Here is a 22,345-nt window from a genome sequence, read left to right as displayed (position 1 = left end):
GGGAGACATATAACATTATGTTAGTTTCGGATGTACAACATAATGATTCAATATACGAATATATTACAAAACGATCACCATAAGAAGTCTGGTTAACATCCATCATCACACATAGCTTTTCTTGGGACGACAACTTTTAAGATCTACTCTCTTAGCAATGTTCAAATGTACAATACACTGTTATTAACTAGAGTTACCATGTTCTACACTACATCCCCACGACTTATTTATTTTAGAACTAGAAGTCTGTACCTTTTGACCACTTTCACTCATTTTGTTAAAATAGCTCCACCACTATGGAGTACAGGACTTTCTTGAAAATTTCCTTCCTGATACTCATTTAAAGATTTCTCACTCTAAGAGGCTGACTCTAAGAAGAAGAATGGGGAACTATATTTGTAAAAGAGGCTCATGAAAATCTTTCTGGTGGCTGAACATCTGCTCAGCCAGGCTGCTTTGGGGGCTCGCCTTGCTGTATTTATATTGTGAATTCTCTGTGGATGCTAAGTCTTGGGGGATGGAACTGTCCCCTCATTTATGGCCTAAAAGCACAAGTCATACGATCAGCTCCAATGAAGCAAATATCCCTGTCAAGTTCAGATCAATTTCACGGGTTTAATGCCACTCTGACTGCTCCTTCTCTGTCTCCTTTCCTCCCTTGGCCTCAAAAGGCAGCTTACTGTGTGTGCTCTCCAACCTCGGCTCTTCCCATCTCCTCTGTGAGACCTGGAATGCTTATCCCCACACCCGGATCCAATTACTGTGTGTGCGCAGCCCATCCCGGGCCTGTGCTCCCTTCCCGACAGCTAACTCTTCTCACACCCCTTTATTTATTGCCGACTGTAGGATCTCCCGGGAGTGGGAGGAATGAGGGAAAGGGTCGTAGCACGTCCAAAGGAGAACCGACCAAATTTTCTATCTTTTGCAAACTGTTCCATTGCCACGGTTCCATGACCTGTAAGCGGGGAAGAGAACTGATCTATTCTAGCAGGCATCTGGACGTCTGCTGTATATAATCTTTTGGATACGCCCTCTTTTTTTTTCGGACCAGTAGGGATGGGAGGAGTTCTCCGAGGCAGCCCCCCAGCCTTGACTGAAAGCTCTCAGTAAGCTCTCCTCATCTTCCGTCTTCTCTATCAGTCCTGTCACCAAGGCCAATCTCTTCTCCTTCTCCCTTCCTCACTGCAGCTCTTCTCACTATGTGCCTGCCTTCTCCCTCTTCTGAGTTACTGTATAACCCACAGCAAGAATCACCTCCCCCAATATACACTACCAAATGTAAAATAGATAGTGGGAAGCAGCTGCATAGCACAGGGAGATCAGCTCGGTGCTTTTTGACCACCTAGAAGGGTGGGATAGGGAGGGTGGGAGGGAGGGAGACGCAAGAGGGAGGAGATATGGGGATATATGTATACATATAGTTGATTCACTTTGTTATACAGCAGAAACTGACACACCATTGTAAAGCAATTATACTCCAATAAAGATGTTAAAAAAAACAAATTACCTCCCCCAAATGTCACTTTGATCAATCATGTGACATGTTGCCAAGTGTTCCAAACGTTTCTTCTGAAATTAAATTTCAGCCCCGATCTCAAGTCCACCAGCTGACTCCCTGCTTTCCCCTCACTCTCCTCCTTTCTAGCTGTGCCCCCAGCTCACAGGCCCCACCCCTGTGCCCTGCCCCCTCTCTGCTCTCCAGAAGGCGCGGCTAACCCTTCTCTCTTAAGACCCCTCCCCTAATACGTTCCTGCTCTCCTCTGAATCTCTACTCCGAAGGAATTCCCTTAACATTAAAAAATAACCCCTGTTTTTCACAGGGAAAATTCAAGAGGTGATGGGGCTTCTGGATCCCACATCCCAGATAACTAACTCACTATGGTTTTCCACCATTCCTGATTCAGATCCTGAGGTTGGGGCTCACGTACAGCTCACATCCAGGAAATCCTGGGGCAAAAAGTAACTACCTGAGTAATAACTTGCTTGGTTTCATCTGAAATCACCCCTATTTGTTCCGTCCTCGGAACAAAGTCTCAAATGAGAAACCTCCCCCGAATTTAACCTTTCCTCTCGGCAAATTCTCTTAGACACGGAAACTAATCTACACAAGTATTATTAGGCATGCGTATCAGAATATATTTCCCATTGTGATTTGTGCACATGTTACATACAGTTATGGATGTATTTTTGGAAAATTGGTTTTTTAATATTTAATAGCCATTAAACGGGTAAAATAATACTCTGCTCCTTATGGAACAGTGAAAAGTCATCCTAGCACTTTTTGCAAGTATTTGCAACTGTAATCAGTAATGCAGGCAGAGAGAATGCCAATGGTTTTCAATCATCACTGGTAAAAATGTAAATTCTTTAAAATTAAGACTCTGAAGTTCACCTGCATTAATCGACTGCTAATGCAAGCTGGGACTATTTTCTAGGATTCTGAGTGGCTTAACATCATCGAGACATGTCACAAGCTCCATCCAAGTTATTCAGTACATACCATGCATTATTCTGAACCTCTCAGAAGACGAAACAAGGAGAGGCAATGAGAGTGTCTGAAGAACAAAAGGAAAAATGAAGCACAGAGACCTCAGGCTAAAAGTATAAAACCCTTGAGAGGGTTTTAAGGACATTTTAGAGGCCTGAAAAATGAGAACAAATCAGCAGGCCCATTAACTCAGCAGCGAATTAAAGCACCACTGTTTCCAATTTCAGCCTTGAATATGGAGGGCACCAAATGGACCACGTTCTGCTTCCCCTCGGTAGGGAGAGTGAGAAGTCACCGCTCTGTATTCTTAACTGCCTTTCTTCTTTCCCAGCTTAAAAATTTAGTGCAAGAGTGACTATCCATTTCCTAACTCTTCTCCTAAAACATTATTACTAACTTCCCTAGGACCACGTTAAAGGGACAGCAAGAAAATGAACAATCGGAGATTCAAAACACAAGTTCTATTCCCCATTAATTTCAACTTCTCTTCTTCCTTTTAGAAAAAGATGAAGTTTACTATCTTCAGATGTATTGTTCTTTACCTTCATACTTGAGACAAAATGGTAAAATACAGCATGTGGTTAATCCACAAACTGAAGAGCCTCTGAATTTAAGAAGTGGGCCATATTCCACAATTACATATATTTTATTGTCTCGCCTCATGGAAACGGGGTTCAATGCAGCTCCTTCCAATCCCCGGATGAAGTAAAAGGTCTGGAAGATCTAATACGACCACATGAGAGATATTCCTTGAGAATCAATTTGTATTTACGCCAATTTGTTCGTAACACAGTCTCACCTGTTAAGTAGTGCCAGGCCCGCAGGTTAACTGCTTACAACTTTTTAAGTCATCATTTGGGACTCTGCTTCCACATCTAGAAATCAGCGCATCCCAGCCGGTAGGTCTCAGCACACCGCTGTGCTGTGACTTGGTTCCAGGTTTGCTATGAGGTCCTGACACCCCTCAGCCTCAGAGAAGAAGGTGGGGCCCCGTGTAGCTGGAGAGGTCACAGCTGGCCATCAGCTTCCCCAGAGTCCAAAGGCACAGTCCCCACTGCTCTACTGAGAAGCACTGCATGTCCAGGGACACCCATGTTAACAGGCCGCTGCAGAAGGCACTACTGCCCTTCCGGAGAAGCCGTCCATGCAGCTGGGGGAGGCATTTGCATTCCAGACGTGCAAGGTACAGCTGGCTGTAGGTGGGCCTCTAGTAAGTTGGGGAGGGGGAACTGGTGGGCAAAGCTCTTGGTATCAGCTCCCCAAGTTCTCTCTTTATGGGTTTCAGAAACTTCTTTCCACTGGGGGCTAATGTGCCCTTTCACTGGCATCCAAGCTACCTATGGGGTGACTGCTCTGACAATGAACACGCATTTTACCAATTAGGGGTCCCGTCATCATTCTTAATTACTTCATAGAAAAAAAATTCAAAGGGCAGTATCGGAGTATTGCATTTATAGAGCAAAGAAAATGATGAAAGCTGTTGGATTTTTTAAACATAATCTTAACTGCTGTAAAATTTGGAATAGTGGTGAAACAGCTTGAATATTTCTTAATCGATGCTTGTGTAGTATCTGACAGGGACTAATATGAATTCCAAGAGGAGAATCACTGACATCTTGATCAAGAATTCTATTTAGCTATTTAGGCAAATAGCAATGTGAAAAGAAGTTATGTTCATGAAAGCAAATTCAGGTTTCTCATTAGAAAATCTGAAAAGATTTCATTTGGAAGTTTCTTAGCTATACAATAGTACCCAAATGGATGGCCCCAGCTTACTATGTTTCTAAGTTATCTGTTCCTATGTGCGCCACATTGAGGCGAAATTGAGAACTGATTTTAATAACATGCTTGTATCACTATTTCTTGGTTTTTCAATTTTAGGCGTTACCTATTGGCCTTCCAATAAGGAAGATATGGGTTGGTTGGTTGGTTGGTTTTCATCCACCTATATTTGTCCCATGTTCCTATCCTCAGAATTCTAGCACAATTTTGGTTATATTAAATACCCATTTTAAATCATTATAGCTACAGAGACATTATTAGTATCTGAGTCATGTAATATTCTATGATTACATTTCCTTTTCTGCATTCCTTTTTCTCCTTCCTGTTACATTTCATTGAAATGTTTCATTTCAATGTAACAAATCAGTGTTACATTTCACTTTGGTTAGTTTCCTTATATAATTATCCTGAGGTTATACCCAAAGCAGCCCCCAGATTTGTAAATCTCCTCAGTAGGAATAGATCAGGTGTTTTATCAATTTCATCATCTTCAAGTGGTCTCTCCTGAAGCTCTCTACCTACTCCTGTTGAGATCAGTGGATCGCTTGTCCCTCTGCACAGCTGGCTCTTACATTGGTCCCGTCTCTGGGATCTGGGGTCTTTTTGGTTTACCCTGTCATTTATTGGAGCACATCATATAGTGTTGTCAAGTTTCATGACGATGTACTGGTATTACCTTTTAATTGGGAACCTCCTATCTTTGGTTGGGGAAGATTGTGTTGAATTATTCCTTTGACGGTTTTCTGTCCTCTCTTTTCTATATTCTCTCAAGCTGGTGCTGCTGTTTTTGGACGTTGGACCTCATGAACCAATCTTATAAATTTCTTGTTTTTTCTATATTATTTTCTATTCTTCCTCTTTTACTTCACATTCTGGGAGATTTCCTTAACTTTATCTCCCAACCCTTATAAAGTCTCTTCTGTTTCACAGTTGTAATATCACACCTTATCTATCTGAAGATACAAATGATTTTCTTTTTTTAAGATGTTTTCTTCCTGCAAAGGTTCTGTTTTCCTCCAAGTTGCTTTTTTTCTGTTTGCATGTTTTAGTTTCTGTCTCTCATAATAGAGACTTTCCGTAAATGTCTGATGATCCTTGGCTGTCTGCTGGTAATTTTTGGTGAGGCCCGAGAGAGTCAACAGGAAGGTTTTGTGTGTGGGGAGGGGGGTTGATTTGAGACTTATTTTAGGATTGTTCTAGTTAGGCCTCTTCTTTGGGAACCCCTGATGTCAGTATCCTCGAGTTGTTTTTTTGTTTTTTTGTTTTTTGTTTTTTTTGCTGTGCGCGGGCCTCTCACTGTTGTGGCCTCTCCCGTTGCGGAGCAACAGGCTCCGGACGCACAGGCTCAGCGGCCATGGCTCACGGGCCCAGCCGCTCCGCGGCATGTGGGATCCTCCCGGACCAGGGCACGAACCCGCGTCCCCTGCATCGGCAGGCGGACTCTCAACCACTGTGCCACCAGGGAAGCCCCCATTCCTTTGTTCTTATAGATATGTAACTTAAAAAAAAAAAAATCCCTTAAGTGTCACTTTAATCGTGTTTCAGGAAGTGCCAGGAACTAAATAAAACATGTACCATCTTTAACCTGAAACCTATTAGTCATTCTTCATCCTTTCACGTTGACATTGAAATGGGGATTACTCGATTTAAAAAAAAAATTTTTTTTAACCATTTAGACAAGACCCAATGTTCAGGTAGAATAGGAAGTAGGGAAAAGAGAAATTTGGGGTGAAACTGAATTTAATAATTGTATGTTTTCTGTAAACAAGGATGTCACATTGTCCTAACGATGTGAAATAAAAATATGTCCGTATTTCAGAGCAGCCTTTAAAAATTCTCAAAAAGGTTAAATATTAAAGAGGTCCTTGAGTGGATAATTGGCCTAAAAAAGGGTATCTGGAGGGGGGAAAACCATGACAGAAGAGTGGAATGGTAAGAGGCAAACTCAATGGAGGAAAAAGGACTTAAACTCACTTTCGAAGAATAAACGTTACAAACATTTCTACTGTACAGTCTGCGTGATGTGTGTTAGATACAAAGTGATCAGTTGATGGAGAAACAAGATTTATTTAATGCAGACTAAGGCAGAAAGGAAAAAAAGCTCTTCTACTTAAAATACAGCTGCTTTAAGTTTTTACTCTCAGTTTTTCACCATAGCGGGTCATTACGATGTTGAAATCATTTTTTAAAATACCAGTTTAGTTCACTACAAACTTGTGAAAAGGGATACAGTGAAATATACTTTTCAGTGATGTTCAGGTTTTGAAGTTACACTCCTGTGGATACTGAAAACATCATTATCATTGAAATACCTGCTGGTAAAACAACCTTGTTACCGTGTGCCTGCAACTCTCTAGTTCCTAACACCGTTCATCTCACTGAAATAAACGTCTTCACAGCACGATTCTTGGTAACATACAGTTTTAAGGACTATCACGATTGCCTTGGGCAGACTGACTCTAATTGGATGGATCTACATATGAGAAGAAGAATTCCAAGGGGAGCATTGTGCCCGTTTGAAAATGGGATGATGCCGTGCAGAGACCAATCTGCCTTCCGCCTCGGGCCTGAGCAGGGGCAGGTGGGAGTTCAGTGTGGATAGGCTGTGGGAGAAGTCCAAACGCAGAAGCTCTGTGGGGTGGGGAAGGGACTCTAAAGCATTAATGAGCCTGTAACTCGGGAGACAAAGGGGAGACAGTGAAGTTTTCTGAAGAGGCAGTAATGTCATCAAAGAGATATTTCTCAAAATCATGTAATCTGCCAGTGCCCTACCGGGCCGAAAACCAAGTCACAGGCCACTGGTCAGACCCTAAGTAATACAGAGACCCAAGGTCACGCGAGGCTGGCCTGGGCTGCCCGGCAACTGACGTGTGAGAGAACTCACTGCAGAGATCAACGAAATTGAATCATCTCTACTTAGAGTACGACAGACACAGTCCGTCGAGGAAAAGGGATGGGACTGAATTAGTACCGACGAAAGGACTTACACTGAAGTAGTGTTTCAACTAAATCCATGGTCTGCTTTGGCTTTTAATTCAAGAAACGTTTCCTGAACATCTACTACGTGCGAGGCAGACGGGCTCTGCTCATCGCTTTGTCTCGTTACCTTATAAGCTGAATGTAAAAAATTCCAGCTAATTGGTTTCACAGACTGATGGATGTTCTTCTGTAAAAACAAGATTGATTCTTTTATAGACAGCAATACTAATTCTTCCATTATGTTCTTCCCTCCCGGTGCAGAGTCGAATGGACTTTAGGGCCAACTCGATACGAAGAGCAGAAGAGAGGCATTAAGAGAACAAGGTCCATTAGGCCCAATATTGCCTCAATTACCTTAACTCCATTATTCCTGTTCATATTATTCCTTTAATCGATCTCTCCTTTCAGTTATTCATACTTACCCCTGTCAAAATCACAAGTAATAGGATTATGGTCTTTTGAGCTCAGTGGCAGCAGACTTTCAATATATTTATATGCATATTTATATAAATATATATTTATGTGTCTGAAATTGTGATTGTCTCCAGATCTACAATGGAGAAGTCTTAAATTGAATCAAGTCTTCCAGAGGCCATCTCTTAGAAAGATGCAGAGCTTCTAAATGCAATATAGGTGCTTTTACCTGTTTTGTCATTTGTCGCTCGCTGTCAAGACCAGGCACACATGGCTTAATGGCTTTCTAAGTCTCTTCTTCCCATGTCTCAGCCTTAGGGCGGTTTAACTAGTTTTCAAAGTGGACCGCTTTTCTGTCCATATCCCAGCTTTCTGTTTAATGTAATCCTTCTCCCTTCACCGACAAGTATTCTGCCCTGCAAGAGTGTCATCTGGACCTTACATTAACCACTGCCTCTTCCATACGACAAGTAATCAACCCCTCGGTTCCACCTCTGTAGCAGCCTTACAGATTAAAGGAACTCTGTTTTCCCTCCACTCTTAACGAACGTCAATGCAGCATTTATAATATGTAAGTTTGTGCACTTTGAGTACAAACAGGACACGTAATAGGATGTAGGCCGTTTCCTCTGCACCTGCCAGCCCTTCTGAGAGTGTTAGAGAACTAACCCATGAGATAAGAGAGGCATGTGACACTGTGATGTGAGGAGGACATTGAAAGGTCCCCTGCAGTGAGGAAGGGGTAAATTACTCATGAGTGGAGAAAAGTTTCATAAAGGGGATGGATTTGAGTGATGTCCTGAAGGATGGCGGGTTCTGCAGATGGAGGCTGGAAGGACAAAGGAACAAACTCTGTGTGAGAAGCAAAGCAGGCGAGTGCAGCCAGGACAGATGATTTACGGAGTAAATGACCCAGCATTTATGGGGCATATACCCTTCAAAAACCATAATTCAAAAAAGAGCCAAGTACCACAAAGTTCATTGCATCTCTATTTACCATAGCCAGGACACGGAAGCAACCTAAGTGTCCATCGAAAGATGAATGGATAAAGAAGATGTGGCGCATATATACAACGGAATATGACTCAGCCATCAAAAGGAATGAAATTGAACTATTTGTAGTGAGGTGGATGGACCTAGAGACTGTCATACAGAGTGAAGTAAGCCAGAAAGAGAAAAACAAATACCGTACGCTAACACATATATATATGGAATGTAAAAAAAAAAAAAAGGTTCTTATGAACCTAGGGGGCAGGACAGGAATAAAGACGCAGACGCAGAGAATGGACTCGAGGACACGGGGAGTGGGAAGGGTAAGCTGGGACGAAGTGAGAGAGTAGCATGGACATATATACACTACCAAACGTAAAATAGATAGCTAGTGGGAAGCAGCCACATAGCACAGGGGGATCAGCTCAGTGCTTTGTGACCACCTAGAGGGCTGGGATAGGGAGGGTGGGAGGGAGACGCTAGAGGGAGGGGATATGAGGACAGATGTATATGTATAGCTGATACACTTTGTTATACAGCAGCAACTAACACACCACTGTAAAGCAATTATACCCCAATAAAGATGTTAAAAAAAAGAGAGAGAGAGAGAGGGCTCTGAGCTCTTCGAGAGCCAGGTTAGGAAGCCCTGACTTCCCTCTAGCAGCAGTGAGGCGTTTGGCAGGAGATAAGCCTCCTAACACAGGCAGCCTCCTTGCAAGGTGCAGGATGAACCCGAGGCAACGACAGGTTGCAGACCTGAGATGGAAGGAAGGCTCACAGTATGTAAGGGGACCTTCTCCATCGATGCCTACTTTCCCGCGGAGCCTCAGCCAGCCCTACACCCTCCCTCCCACCTCACGCTCCAGCAACGTCGCCCAAACAGCGAGCGGTACACACACACCCTGCTCCCCACACCTCCCTGCTAGGCCGCCCACCCTTTCTCCTTTAGAATGTTCTCTCTCCACCACACGGGTCCATCTGGCAAGGTTCTTACTCTTTTCAATGTCCACTCAAATGCCACCTTATCTTTGAAGCACTTCCTGACTTCCCCAAGCCAACTCCGTTGCTCTTTTCCCTGTGTGTGCGGAGCACACAGTACAGAGCCCCAACACAGCAACAATTTCTGCACGACCATCTCCCACCTAAATTGTGACCACCTTGATGCTATCCCCAGAGCCATTTCTGGCACATGTGAGAAGGACAATACTTGCACGGATGAGTGAGTGAATGAGCAAATGAACAAACTGAATGGTCTTATAAACAAACAAAAACACAAGGAAGGAAAAGCCATGAAAATGATGGTCATACATGAAAAGGGGAAAAGAAAGTGAAAATATGAAAGAATTATAGAAAACTTGATAGAGCTTAGTGAGAGCCAAATGTCAGGGCAGCAAGACATGGAGAAGTATGCCAAGCTTCTGAGTTCTCTGCCGGAAGCCCTCTGCTCTTCTTCATGACTCCTATGTTACCAGCTTAAAAGCTCTGAGTATAAACTTACAGATTTAAAAGAAACAAAAAAAGAACCAACCGTCAGGAGACAGGCAGGAAAAGAACCCAAAGAGAACAAACACGAAGATTCGTATCTTACCCGTGTGCAAGTATTTTCTGAGAAAGTCTGATAGAATCTTGATTCAAGGTATCATTTCTTTAATTAAAATGTCTCCCATGTATCATCGAAACACTCCAAAATTTCAGAGGCCTTAAAACTACCGTGTTAATTATTAACTAAAATAGCATATAAAGCATTTCCCCTTTTTTTTAAAAGTCAGAGTTTCACAGTGAATATGAATATTATTATCAATTCCACGAAACAGGTATATCTGAATTTTCAGAAATCTCAGATTAGAGAAACTGGAAAGTGCAAAATGGAAGAGGGGAAAAGACTTGGCAACAATAAGTTAGTTTTTAGTTTTCAAGACACTTGAGGTTTCATTTCTGGTTTATTTCTCTTTAATGGTAGAGAAGTGTTAGGTACACACAAAATAACCTAGTTATTAAAATAAGATTTATTAGAATGGTATAATTGTAGCAGTGCCACTTTAGGGTACTAAACAAGCTGTTTAAGGACTGTTTAACGACCGAGATGCAATTGCTCACTGAACTCGACACGTCACCATCAAAGAGCTCTTCCACCATCACTCTGATATGGTCGCTGTGTGACAAAAACAAATTGTTTGACTTTTAATTTAGGCCTGTAGACATTCTCACACACCAAACGAGGGGATTCACATGGAAGTTATTACAGAAGGACAGTAAGCACTTGTAATAGAGGGTAGTCAGCACTTCAATAAAATGGAAAAGACAAGCAAGCAGTAGAGGTGCCAGGATGAAGTTATACAACCGTGTACGATGGCATTTGGTGGAACCGTGCCTGCAGGCATCACACACACCACAAAAATCTGCCTTGTGATTCACCAATTTTGTTAGGACTAACGTCAGCGTGAAAAAGGCTAACATGAATTTTTATTTTCATTTTCATTTTCTACTGCCCGTCATCATCTTATAACGCCAGTGCTGTCTAGGCCAACACTATCCCTCGGCCATGGGATGGCCTGCAGCCCCACCCCCAGGAACAGGAAAGCTTCCGTGGGGTTGGGAAGCCTGGAAGTCAATTATCCCAGCCCACGTGATGTCCAGCCTTGGGGGGCCCAGGTGGGAGCCACACAGTCTGTATCTAGATGTCGGCCTGCTCACCTGCAGCACTAACCCGGGGCCTGAGATCAATTCACAGGGTCTCTAAAGATGCCTGCTTCATTCCCAGGACCAAGTCCCCACTGGCCTTGGACTTCTCCCAGCAGGAGGCTTCCTTTTGGGGCAGAAAGGTAATCCTCTCCTGGAAGTCACAGTAGATACGTCCAGAAAGCTCTACCCTTGCAGGAAATAAGGGTTTTCTAAATAAACATCTCTGAGGAACGGATCATTTAAGTGCTATCTTGAGACCAGGATCCTCACATGTTACCGATACTCAAATCTTAAGCAACACGCAAAAGACCATTGCTAATAATTTCTACCCGGGGAAGCACAGAGAAGAGAGAAGACACAACGGGAGCAGACCTGTTTCAGGACTGCATTTAGAGATGAGAGCTCTGGAACAGACATTAAATTTAATAAGCCCAAAGTGATGCAGCTGGAAAGAAAGAATAGCCCGGCTAAGTATGATTGCAATGGTATTGAATTAGCTGGAAAGATATCTTGATGTCCTGATAGAGGTGGCGTGTAAATTGTCAGCCTGCCATGCGGTAGAGAAAGCGGGCCTGGCTCACAGAGAGGGCTACAGTTTAGAAAAGGTCTACTTGCGCTTACTTTTAAAGGAAAGCTCGTGTCCCGTTTAGGATGTTGTTGAACTGGGACTATCCTAAAAGTAAGAGGTCACTGAGGATAAGGGAGCAGAAAAGCTGCCCACCTCTGGTCACTGCACTTTGCTTTTGCCAAATGAATCTGGCCACGGTCATTATGGTCTTTGCCATTCACTCGTTCAACCAATATTAAGCGACAAGCTTTGTGCTAGTTTCTTTAGGGAAAACCAAGAGGAACGAAGTCCCCTTCCCTTAGATAGTGTTATGAGTTGAATTAGGTGTGCCAAAAAGTGTGTGGAAGTCTTGATTAAATGTGGCCTCATTTAGATGTAGAATCTATGCAGATGGTCAAATTATGATGAAGTCATTAAAGGAGTCCCTAATCCAAGACGACAGGTGTCTTTAAAAGGGCAGAAATTTGAACACAGAGATAAACAACGCGAAGACACAGGAAGAAGACGGCCGTTCGTAGGCCAAGGAACACCTGAGGCTACCAGAAGCTAGGAGAAAGGCATGGACCATATTCTCCCTCACAACTCTCAGGAAGAACCAAGCCTGCTGACACCTTGATTTCGGACTTCTAGCCTCCAGAACCGCGTGATGGTAAGTGTCTGTCGTTTAAGCCACCCAGTTTGTGTTCCTTTGTTACAGCTGCCAGAGAAAACTAATACAGACTGGGTCACAAAAGAAGCAAGGCCAATGACAAAATTGCCATGGTCAATGGAACGCCTGTGCGGGTCTATCCACAGATGGTCCGATTCAATTAACAGGGCCAGATTCAGTCAACGGACCAGAGATCATCACCATCTATGTCCATTCCATAAAGACCATCAAAGAAGGAGATGGTTTATATCCTATACAGAGGCTGACCCAAAGTTTAATACTCTAAAAAGATGATTAGAAAGAAAGAAGCCATAAAGGTTAATGGAAAATTAATCTTGGTGACCTAGTGGGGCAAATCAAAGTTGTGGGACATGCATTTATTGAAAAGGAAAATGCAAAGAATCTTCAGAAGGGCAACTTCAGATAAGGGAACAGAGATAAGACTTTAATTAGAAGAGTCTTCAGTATTTACATCAATGTTGAAAAGATTAAAGCCTTCTGATACGGCAATAAAGAGGAACAATAGCAATAACTCTATGTTAGCACTGTAGAAGATGGAAAGAGATTCCAGGTGACCAGTCCTGTTTCCTCCCTGGTTGTCTACAGAGCCCCTGTTGTAGGTACTCTGAGATGCTCCCCAAATGCACGTTAGTTCACTGAGACCACCCATGACTGGCCCTCTGCACCCCAGTATAAGTGAGTAAAACACAAGAGAGTGATGTCAACTGAATGATTAAGCCGCATCACTTCTCATACAGTGACAAGCGACCTGCCAGTGGCCGTGCTCGTTGCTTGCTGTACCCGCCGTCCCTTTACCTGAACATGGTGAGCGCTCTCTCCTCCACGGGTTATAAAGGTGGCATCGTGCTGGCTGCAAAGGACCTGTAAAATAAAGGCAGCCGTGTTAAAGAAAACTCCGAACAGCAAACTCAGAGAGCTGTTGGAATATATGTAAGCAGATTCAAGGTTTCGCTTGCAAAGTTCGAGCTGAATGTTGCCCCTTCCTACTTCCAGCCATTCTAATTGGCTGTCCTTGGAGAAGGTCTCTGCATGGTCACAATCCATGAATGCAAAGGTCTCATCGTAAACACAGCCCTTGAACTGTCGATCTTCCACAGAATATTTGTGCTTTAAAAGCCGTCCTTGTTGCTAAAGTAGCTACACCAGGGCTAGGGTCAGGGCCAGGGCCTCGCAAATCTGCAAAAGCCTTCATAAATAAAGCTGTGTATTAGTTAAGGGCAGTACAACCTAGAGTATCATTTGAAAGCAGTTTTGGGGGGCTGAGTATAGGGTTCCTCTTTTTAAGTGTAGGAAAGACTTCCTGCAAATTTCCGAGTTGACATAAGGGTTACATATTTCTACGTTTTCTCTTGGGAAGTCTGTGGTTCCTCAAACTATAAAAATGCATCTGTATATTCCCATAGAATAAATCCCAACTTTATTTACTAGAAAGTATTTTAAAAGCTTGTGACTCGAGTCAGGTCTACGGACCAGCAACAGCAGCATCACCAGGGAGCCTGAAATGCTAAAACCTCCTGCAACAGAATCTGTATTTTCACAGGATCCTCAAGTGATCCCTATGCACATTCATGTCTGAGAAGTATGGTTTTGAAGCTCCTCATCTATCTGACCTGCAATTGCCAGAATCACAAGAAACAGGTTGCCTGAAACTTCAAGACTGTCCTCTGGTGTCCAGAAGTTAAAGGAATCACAGTCCCTTTATTATAGCTGAATAAAGTCCCCAGAAATCCCTTACTGTTGGCTAAGTCAACTTTTCTCTTCCAGAATACGTGGGCTGATTGTACACTCATTCCTAAAGCATAGTTGATTCTAGAAGACTTTTGTTTTACGCTTACAAAAGCAGCACCATAGCCATTCATTCATTCCATAAGCAGTTAGTGAACATCTATTTAGATGCTCCATAACATCCAACATTGTGTAAAGAGCACAAAGTGTAGGGGAAGAACAGAAATTACAATAGGAATGGGAGCTCTAACAGGAGAAAGGTTGGCACCAGAAGCCAGGGCGCAGAGGAGGACACTGGTGCACACTTAGAAAGCACCTGACCCAGACCTGGAACACTGTGAGGGCTTCCTGAGCTGAGCTTCGAAAAAAGAAGAGGAAAGTTGTTTCAAGAAGCAGCCCACCTATAGGCGCAGTGAGTGTGGTGCTGGGTTAGGGCAAGTACCCAGCCCAGCAATGAAGGAGTCAACTACCTTTACTTAGAAAAAATATTGGATTGTGACTGTATCGAGCTGCTTTTCCCAACTGCTTTGAATATGTGTATGCATGAGCTCTAAAGGCGGCAGCCGTTAGGAACATTTTTTTTTCCCTTTCAGCTCCCCTACCTGTATAGACAAGGAGGAATGGCAGACATCAAATGCAAGCAGCACTGACTCAGAAGTCTGCCGAACACTGCGAGGGGGCAGGGACAACAGAACTAAGTCTCCGCTCTCTGATCACGCAGAGGGTCAGTGCAGCTGCAACCAGCAATACAGGGACCATAAAGCGAATGGCATTAAAGTTAATACAAAAGTCAGGAAACTGTCTTCGGGGAGGGACACTGGCTATCTGACTGCTGCATCGCTGGGAGCAATTGAAGGCTCTCGGTGAGACCACGGTGTGCACGCCCCTCTCTGTGCCTGTCTCCTCTCCCTCCCTACATTTAAGTAGTCCTTATCCTGCCTCCTTCCCCCTCGCTTCCTCTGACTCATTCTCCTTCTCCCTTACCACCTCCAAGTGCCCTCCCGTCTCTAATTCAACTCCCTTCTTCTCCTTTTAAATCTGCCTGTTTTCTCACCCCCTCCTGCTATGAGAAGGAGATGAGGGAGAGAAGCGAGGATAACAGAGCATCTTTCTACCTTTCCCCCCTTGATCTCTCTTCCCTGTTCCTCACTAATGTGCCCATACTTCTTTCCCCTCTTCTAGGCTCTCTCCTTTCCCAGAGCTGAACCTCTGTTATCAGTGTGTAGCCAGACCTCCCAGGCACAGAGCTTGGAAATTATAGGAAAATTTCTGGGCTCGTCTGCTGTCCCATCGTCACACTTGGAGTTCACAGATTCTCCCAACCTGCTGCCAGGTCAACAGTTGAGAAGGCAAAAAAAACAAACTTTAGGGACTTCCCTGGTGGCAGAGTGGTTAAGAATCCGTCTGCCAATTCAGGGGACACGGGTTCGATCCCTGGTCCAGGAAGATCCCACATGCCGCGGAGCAACTAAGCCCGTGCGCCACAACTACTGAGCCTGGTCACCACAGCTACAGAAGCCTGCACACCTAGAGCCCATGTTCCACAACAAGAGAAGCCACCGCAATGAGAAGCCCGCGCACCGCAACGAAGAGTAGCCCCCGCTCGCCGCAACTAGAGAAAGCCCGCGCGCAGCAACAAAGACCCAACGCAGCCAAAAAGAAATAAATAAATTTATTATAAAAATAACTTTATAAATGTAGTAAGCTAGCATTTTCTTAGCAGTTTTCAAAATGTAGAACAATGCTGGGCTACTCAGCCGCTGTGCTCAAAGGGTACCGAGACGTAAAATATACTAGGCAAAAGGATTTCATTCTATCTCCGGTTTTTCCTAAGGACGCTCCCTTCAACCCACCATGAATCCAACCCTTTCCTAAGTGTTCGTCTTACCCCTCTTTGTGCCGATCCCCCAAACCCTCCTGGAATGACTGAAATGGGCCTCATTACAGGCAGGAGTTACCAGAGTGCTTCCTGACAAAGACACGATGTAGCACACAAAAAGGCTCATTTAACGCCCCATCAGGAAGCCTTACAAGTTACAGCTTAATAAATACATGAAGATTATTATAATACAGAAAATGTCTGGTACCACCACTTCCTGCATGAAATGCACTTACGGAGTACTCTACAGAGTCGGCTGTGATATGGCAATCTCACACATTCTCTTTGAATTACAGAAAAGCAATTTGGCTTTCTTTAGGTATTTCACTCTTATTTTCACCCCTGTGCATGATCAGCAAAACTCTGTAGGCAAATCTGCTTTGCTCACCCTTTTATCCCAGCACCTGCATGTAGTATGTGCCCCTGGCATATAGTATATGCTCCCCAAATGTCTGACGAATGAATTAATCAATCAAAGAATCAACTGACCAATCAGTATTAGCCTAAGACACAACAGAATTCAGCAGCCGGAGGGAAATACTATGGCACACGGATGCACTTTGAAAATCTCCTCTAGGCTTTTGGCACTGGCACCTAATCATAAGGTAAACACAGGGCTGTGGATGTAACTCACCTCCAAGAAGTAGAAAGGGCAGAGGGGCAGACTGGGCAGGGATACTGAGTGGTCAGATGTGACAACTAACATTCTAACAGCAAATGAGCAAAGAGAAGAACTCTAGAGGACAGATAAAAGTTCTCCGAAAGAAATACAGTAGCCTGGGATAAATTAGTCAGTCCCTCCATTTGTTCCCATGATACTTTGTCCAGACCCTATAATTACTGATGCTCTCATCACACCTTTACACTTCTTCAACAGTTCTGAGTCAAACTAGGAAGTAAGGACCTGATCATAGCTCACCAAGATTTCATAGGCAAGCCAAGAAGGCTCCAGAATGGGTTCGCTCTGTAGACCAGGAAAGGGATTGCAATCCTATCTTGGAAAAGGGAAAGAGGAGACACGACAGGTGGAGCTAGGTCTAAATAGAACCCCAAGAGGTCCTGCCTCTCTGGATTCATGTCAGAATTCAGAGACCAGGTTAGCAGTTCCCCGAAACGGGGATGCAAGTCATTCCATATCAACCAACCAAGAGTTAGAGCAGAGCTGGCTTAGCCGGCAGCGTAATTTGTTATATCTGGCTCTGAATCTCTTAAAAATGTATTTCATCAACAGTATTTCTAAAATCAGCATGTACTTTCTTTGTGTTCAAAAATCATGAGTGTTTCTTTTTAACGTTAACAACATCAACACCATGAAAACCACTGGGCTGAGATGGTCACCCCTCCAGAAAAGTCCTCTTCAGAAACCCATCCAATTTTCACGTAGAAAGAGCCTCCTATGTTAACTTTCAACTCCACTGCCCCCTCTGACCTGAAACAGTTTTTTTTTGGCTGTACGCGGGCCTCTCACTATTGTGGCCTCTACCGTTGCGGAGCACAGGCTCCGGACGCACAGGCCCAGCGGCCATGGCTCACGGGCCCAGCCGCTCCGCGGCATGTGGGATCTTCCCGGACCGGGGCACGAACCCGTGTCCCCTGCATCGGCAGGCAGACTCTCAACCACTGCGCCACCAGGGAAGCCCCTGAAACAGTTTTAACGAAAGCCCTGCACTCACATCTGAAAAGAAGGATTTGCCTCTTGAGGAAAAAACGTTGACAACTCTAGGACGCATGTATTTTAATTTAAATCTGACCCAGAGTAAAGTACCTCAATGACCCATCAATGGAAAAAGAAAAAAATATCTTTAAACAATTCCTAGATGTTACTTACATTACCACATCTGCGTATCGTGGGACCTAGATCTGTTACCATTCAACAGACAATGCTTTCTAATAATAAGGAATTGAGGAAAAGAGAGCATGTTTTAATCTTTCGTCCCCTTAAGTTTCAGTTTGAGGTTTCTGGCAATACAGTTTCCCAGCTATACATGGACCACAGACAGCTCTACGATTTCAGTGTTACCTGTACAACATTATAAATATTTAGAGGAAGAAAAATAGTTGTATTTGCCATCTGTATCCACTCCCTAAAGCTCTACAGCTATGTTTTTGCACTGGTCACCACCCAAAGCCAGTTCTGAGTGCCAGCTCCACCTGTGATTCACACAATTCCTTTTCCAGATCAACTCCCTGTTCAGCTTACCAGCACCTCAACATGTGTGGATTTCTTCTAATCTCACCTCAATAAGCTACTGCTTATGGGAGGATAAAAACCCACTTCTTCCCACAACATTTGGGTGCATGTGTGTATTTGAGTATTTGTCTCATGTGATTTCCAAGTTAGAACTCAAGGTCAAGTAGACAAACAGTGCTTACACAACAAGAGCTACAGCATGAAAACAGATCAAGGAAGGGGGGCCCCCTCCCATCACCCCATCCACTACATCCCTGAAAGATACGATCCAGATAATCCCCTTCCCAGCCCCTAGATCCAGCCAACCCCTCCACTAAGCAGACTTTCCTGAGAGAGGGGTCTGGGTGAACGCCACTGTAAGAGACGGCCACATATTTCCACAGTTTGTGAGGATAAAGAAATTACAGCTTCAGCCATTCATGAATAAAGCCTCCTTAACATTTTAATGAGAACATTAAACTCAGCTGCTCTTGGTTTGGTCTCCCTAGAAAGTCTGTTAGGTCGAAGAAAGTTTCTTCAAGAAGCAGTAATGAAATTGCAGGTCTCTCTGTGCCGCCAGGGCATGACTGGGCCACAAACACTGGCTGCGTAATGCCTCTCCCGAACGAGCCCATATATTCTGATAAGGCTACAGTTTGGTAAATGAGAAGAGGCATCTGGAGAAATACCTTCCTCTCTGCAGTATTTGTGGGCTTGTATGTGCTCATTCATTTCATATCTGACTTGTCTCCTAATTCGTTTTTTATGTTACACACAGCTTGGAGTACAATGTGTGACTCAATAAATGTAAAATTACCCTTTTCTGCTATTTTCCCTTAATCATTTTCTACCGCCACTGTTCTCTCTTGTGCAAGGCTCCCAACTTCCGCTTGCCTGGAGGCCCATTAAATTCAGCAGACAACCAAGAGAGCTTCAGAAGCCAAAGGTGAACAAGAAATAATTCTCAGACTCAGTGACTTAACATGAATGTCTGCCTCTTCCTCCGAACAAAACCTGGAGCAGTGTGAATGAGAGAGTTTGTCACCTTGAAGACCAACTAGGAGAGAAGAGGAAAGCTAAAACAGGTTCGTATATTGAAGGTCACTGATGCATTCGACTCTCCCGACATTTACTGAGCATCTGCTATGCGCTAAGAACTGTTCTAGACACTGGGGCGCAACCAGGAGTGAGGCAGACAAGACCTTCACTCCCACAGAGCTTGAAATCTCGCGGGAGAGACAGGTAGTAAACAATAAAAGAAAATGTCAGAGGGTAACAAGTGCTAGAAAGAACCTGCGAGAAGGTGATGTGACACGAGAGGCTAGTTAAATAGGGTGGACAGGAAAAGGCGAGCAGAGCCAAAAGCTAAAGCAAAATCCTTAAGGTCATGGAAAGACAGGGAAGAATCTCAAATGCATATCACTAAGTGAAAGAAGCTATTCTGAAAAGGCAACACACTGTATGCTTCCAAGGGTATGACGTTCTAGGAAAGGCAAAACTATGGAGACAGTTAAAAGATCAGTGGTTGCCAGGGATGAGAAGAGGGAGAGAAGAATAGGAGGGGCACAGAGATTTACTGGGGCAGTGAAACTTCTGTATGATACTATATTATGGTAGATGCATGTCATCATCCGTTTGTCAAAAGCCATAGGATGGACAGCATCAAGAGTGAACCCTAAGGTTAACTATGGACCTTGGGTGACAGTGATGTGTCAATGTAGGTTCATCAGCTGTCACAAATGCATCGCTCTGGTGGGGGGGGTATCCATAGTGGGAGAGACTGTACACATGGGCAGGAGATATATGAAAACTCTGTGTACTTTCTCCTCAATTTTTATGAACCTAAAACTGCTCTACAAATATAAAGCTTATTTTTAAAAATTCTTAAGGTAAGAAAGTGTCGGGTGTTAAAGAACAAAAAGGAGTCAAGCTTCACTAGAGCTTAGTGAACCAGGCAGGGAGGGCAAGGCCACCAAGGAAGCTAAGGAGGCCATGGTTAGAAGTTCGAATTTCATCCTAGAAGCGCCAGGAGCCACGGGCTAGTCTGAAGCAGGGCTTGGCATAATGTGTTTTACATTTCTGAAAAGTCACTCTGGCTCCCGTGTGGAAGACGGATTACAGAGAGGAGTCAACAGAGGCTGCTGATGATGGTGACAGCAGTAGAAGTGGGTGGATTTGAAATATGCTTTGAAAGAAGAGCTGCCAGGATTGGTGATGGATAGATTGGAAATGAGAGGTGAGGGGGAAAGAGAAATCAAAGCTGATTTCCGAATAAGAAGAGAGACCATTCCCTGCGAGAGGGAAGACCCTTGGGAAACGACCTATGAAGACCACACAGGGTGCCATGAGGAGCCCTAAGGAAGCAGCGGGGGTCCAAGTTCACCAAGGGAACTCAAGGTCAACTTGCCTGGCCTCTGCCTTAGCGTGAATAGCAGATGTGTGCATGTGTGTGATACATACACTCACATACGTGGATATATGCAAATATGTGTCATGTTTAATAGATGGGTTTTGCAATTCAAAGCAAATCTGAGATCATTTCAACAGTCTTTCTAGGAATAAAGAGAAAGAGTTGTGTTATTGTTGTTGTTTCCATTAACGTGCAAGGAAGCTGAGGGCAAACAGGGGGAAAAGTCTTTCCGGAGGTCACACAGCAAGGGATCAGCAGAGCTGAAACAAGGAACCAGGATTCCCTGCAGGAGTTCACACCACATATCAGAGCCTCTGTAAATCATCCCGAACGTTCAGGGCACCCGCAAGCACCACTCTTCATGCGGGAACACGCACCCCGGATAAGGGAAGGGTGGGGTTGATGCGGCCTCCTTTCCTATAGCTAGCTCATCCTGTCTGGATGCTACTGAAATGATCCATCAAATGTGGTTGACAAATCTAAAAATTCAATAACATGAAAGCAAACCTCACAGACAGCAAATCAAATATTCAAGTGCAATGGGACACTGATTTTTAAACAGACATTTTAATTATGAACAAGGCCTCTCAGGCACAAGCCCTTCAGAAACCTCCTCGGGGTTACACATAATGAGCTTCCTCAGAAATGGAAGCAGCTGGCCTAACACCACCTCTTCACACACCTCCTCAGGACCTCCTCCCCTGTGCCTTAGGTTTCCCGAAGAACACCCAAAGCGCTGAACACATTTTAGGAAAAGGGAAAACCAGAGTTGACAGGTCACGTTTTTGCAATACTATTTTTTTTTTTCTTGCAGTACGCGGGCCTCTCGCCGTTGTGGCCTCTCTCCCGTTGCGGAGCACAGGCTCCAGACGCGCAGGCTCAGCGGCCATGGCTCACGGGCCCAGCCGCTCCGCGGCATGTGGGATCTTCCCGGACCGGGGCACGAACCCGCGTCCCCTGTATCGGCAGGCGGACTCCCAACCACTGCGCCGCCAGGGAAGCCCTGCAATATCATTTAAAGGAGTAAAATTCAACTAGATGAAATCACCACTAAAGCCATTCCGGTCGTATTTGAAGAAGACGGGGCAGCCCCGGGAGGACTGGGCATGCTATCTTTTCTGCATGCCACCTCTACACGGCTTCAAAATAGACTCTCCTTTTCCATCTACCAGGCCTTCCCTCATCATCCACCAGGCTCTCCCTCAGAAGCTGCGAGGTCTCTCACCTTGACGTTTTGAAGTCTGAAAGGGAAACAAAGAGGGGGTGTCTGCCTCTGTGTTTCTCGCTGTGAGTCATACACTCCCTGCTCTTACTGAATGTAGGTTGTTTGTTTTCTTGTTGGTTTGCAGACTTCCTCTCTGCTGCTCTTCTCCAATAATGTATTTCCAAAGGACCTCTACAATGGCAGGCACAGGCCGGCTAATGGACAAAACCACAGCAAGTGGTACCCACAGTAACTGGACCGAGGGCGCCCAAGGGAGGAGGTTCGGGAGAAAGGAGTTTGAGATGCTTGGTCAGCTGCGCCCTGTCCTCCTAGCTGGAGATTTAGAAAATCACCTGTCAGGGTTAAAACCACATGTAAAGATGG

Source organism: Phocoena phocoena, chromosome 18 (genome assembly GCF_963924675.1).
Source record: "Phocoena phocoena chromosome 18, mPhoPho1.1, whole genome shotgun sequence".
Classification (NCBI taxonomy): Eukaryota; Metazoa; Chordata; class Mammalia; order Artiodactyla; family Phocoenidae; genus Phocoena; species Phocoena phocoena.
This window is presented reverse-complemented; position numbering follows the sequence as displayed.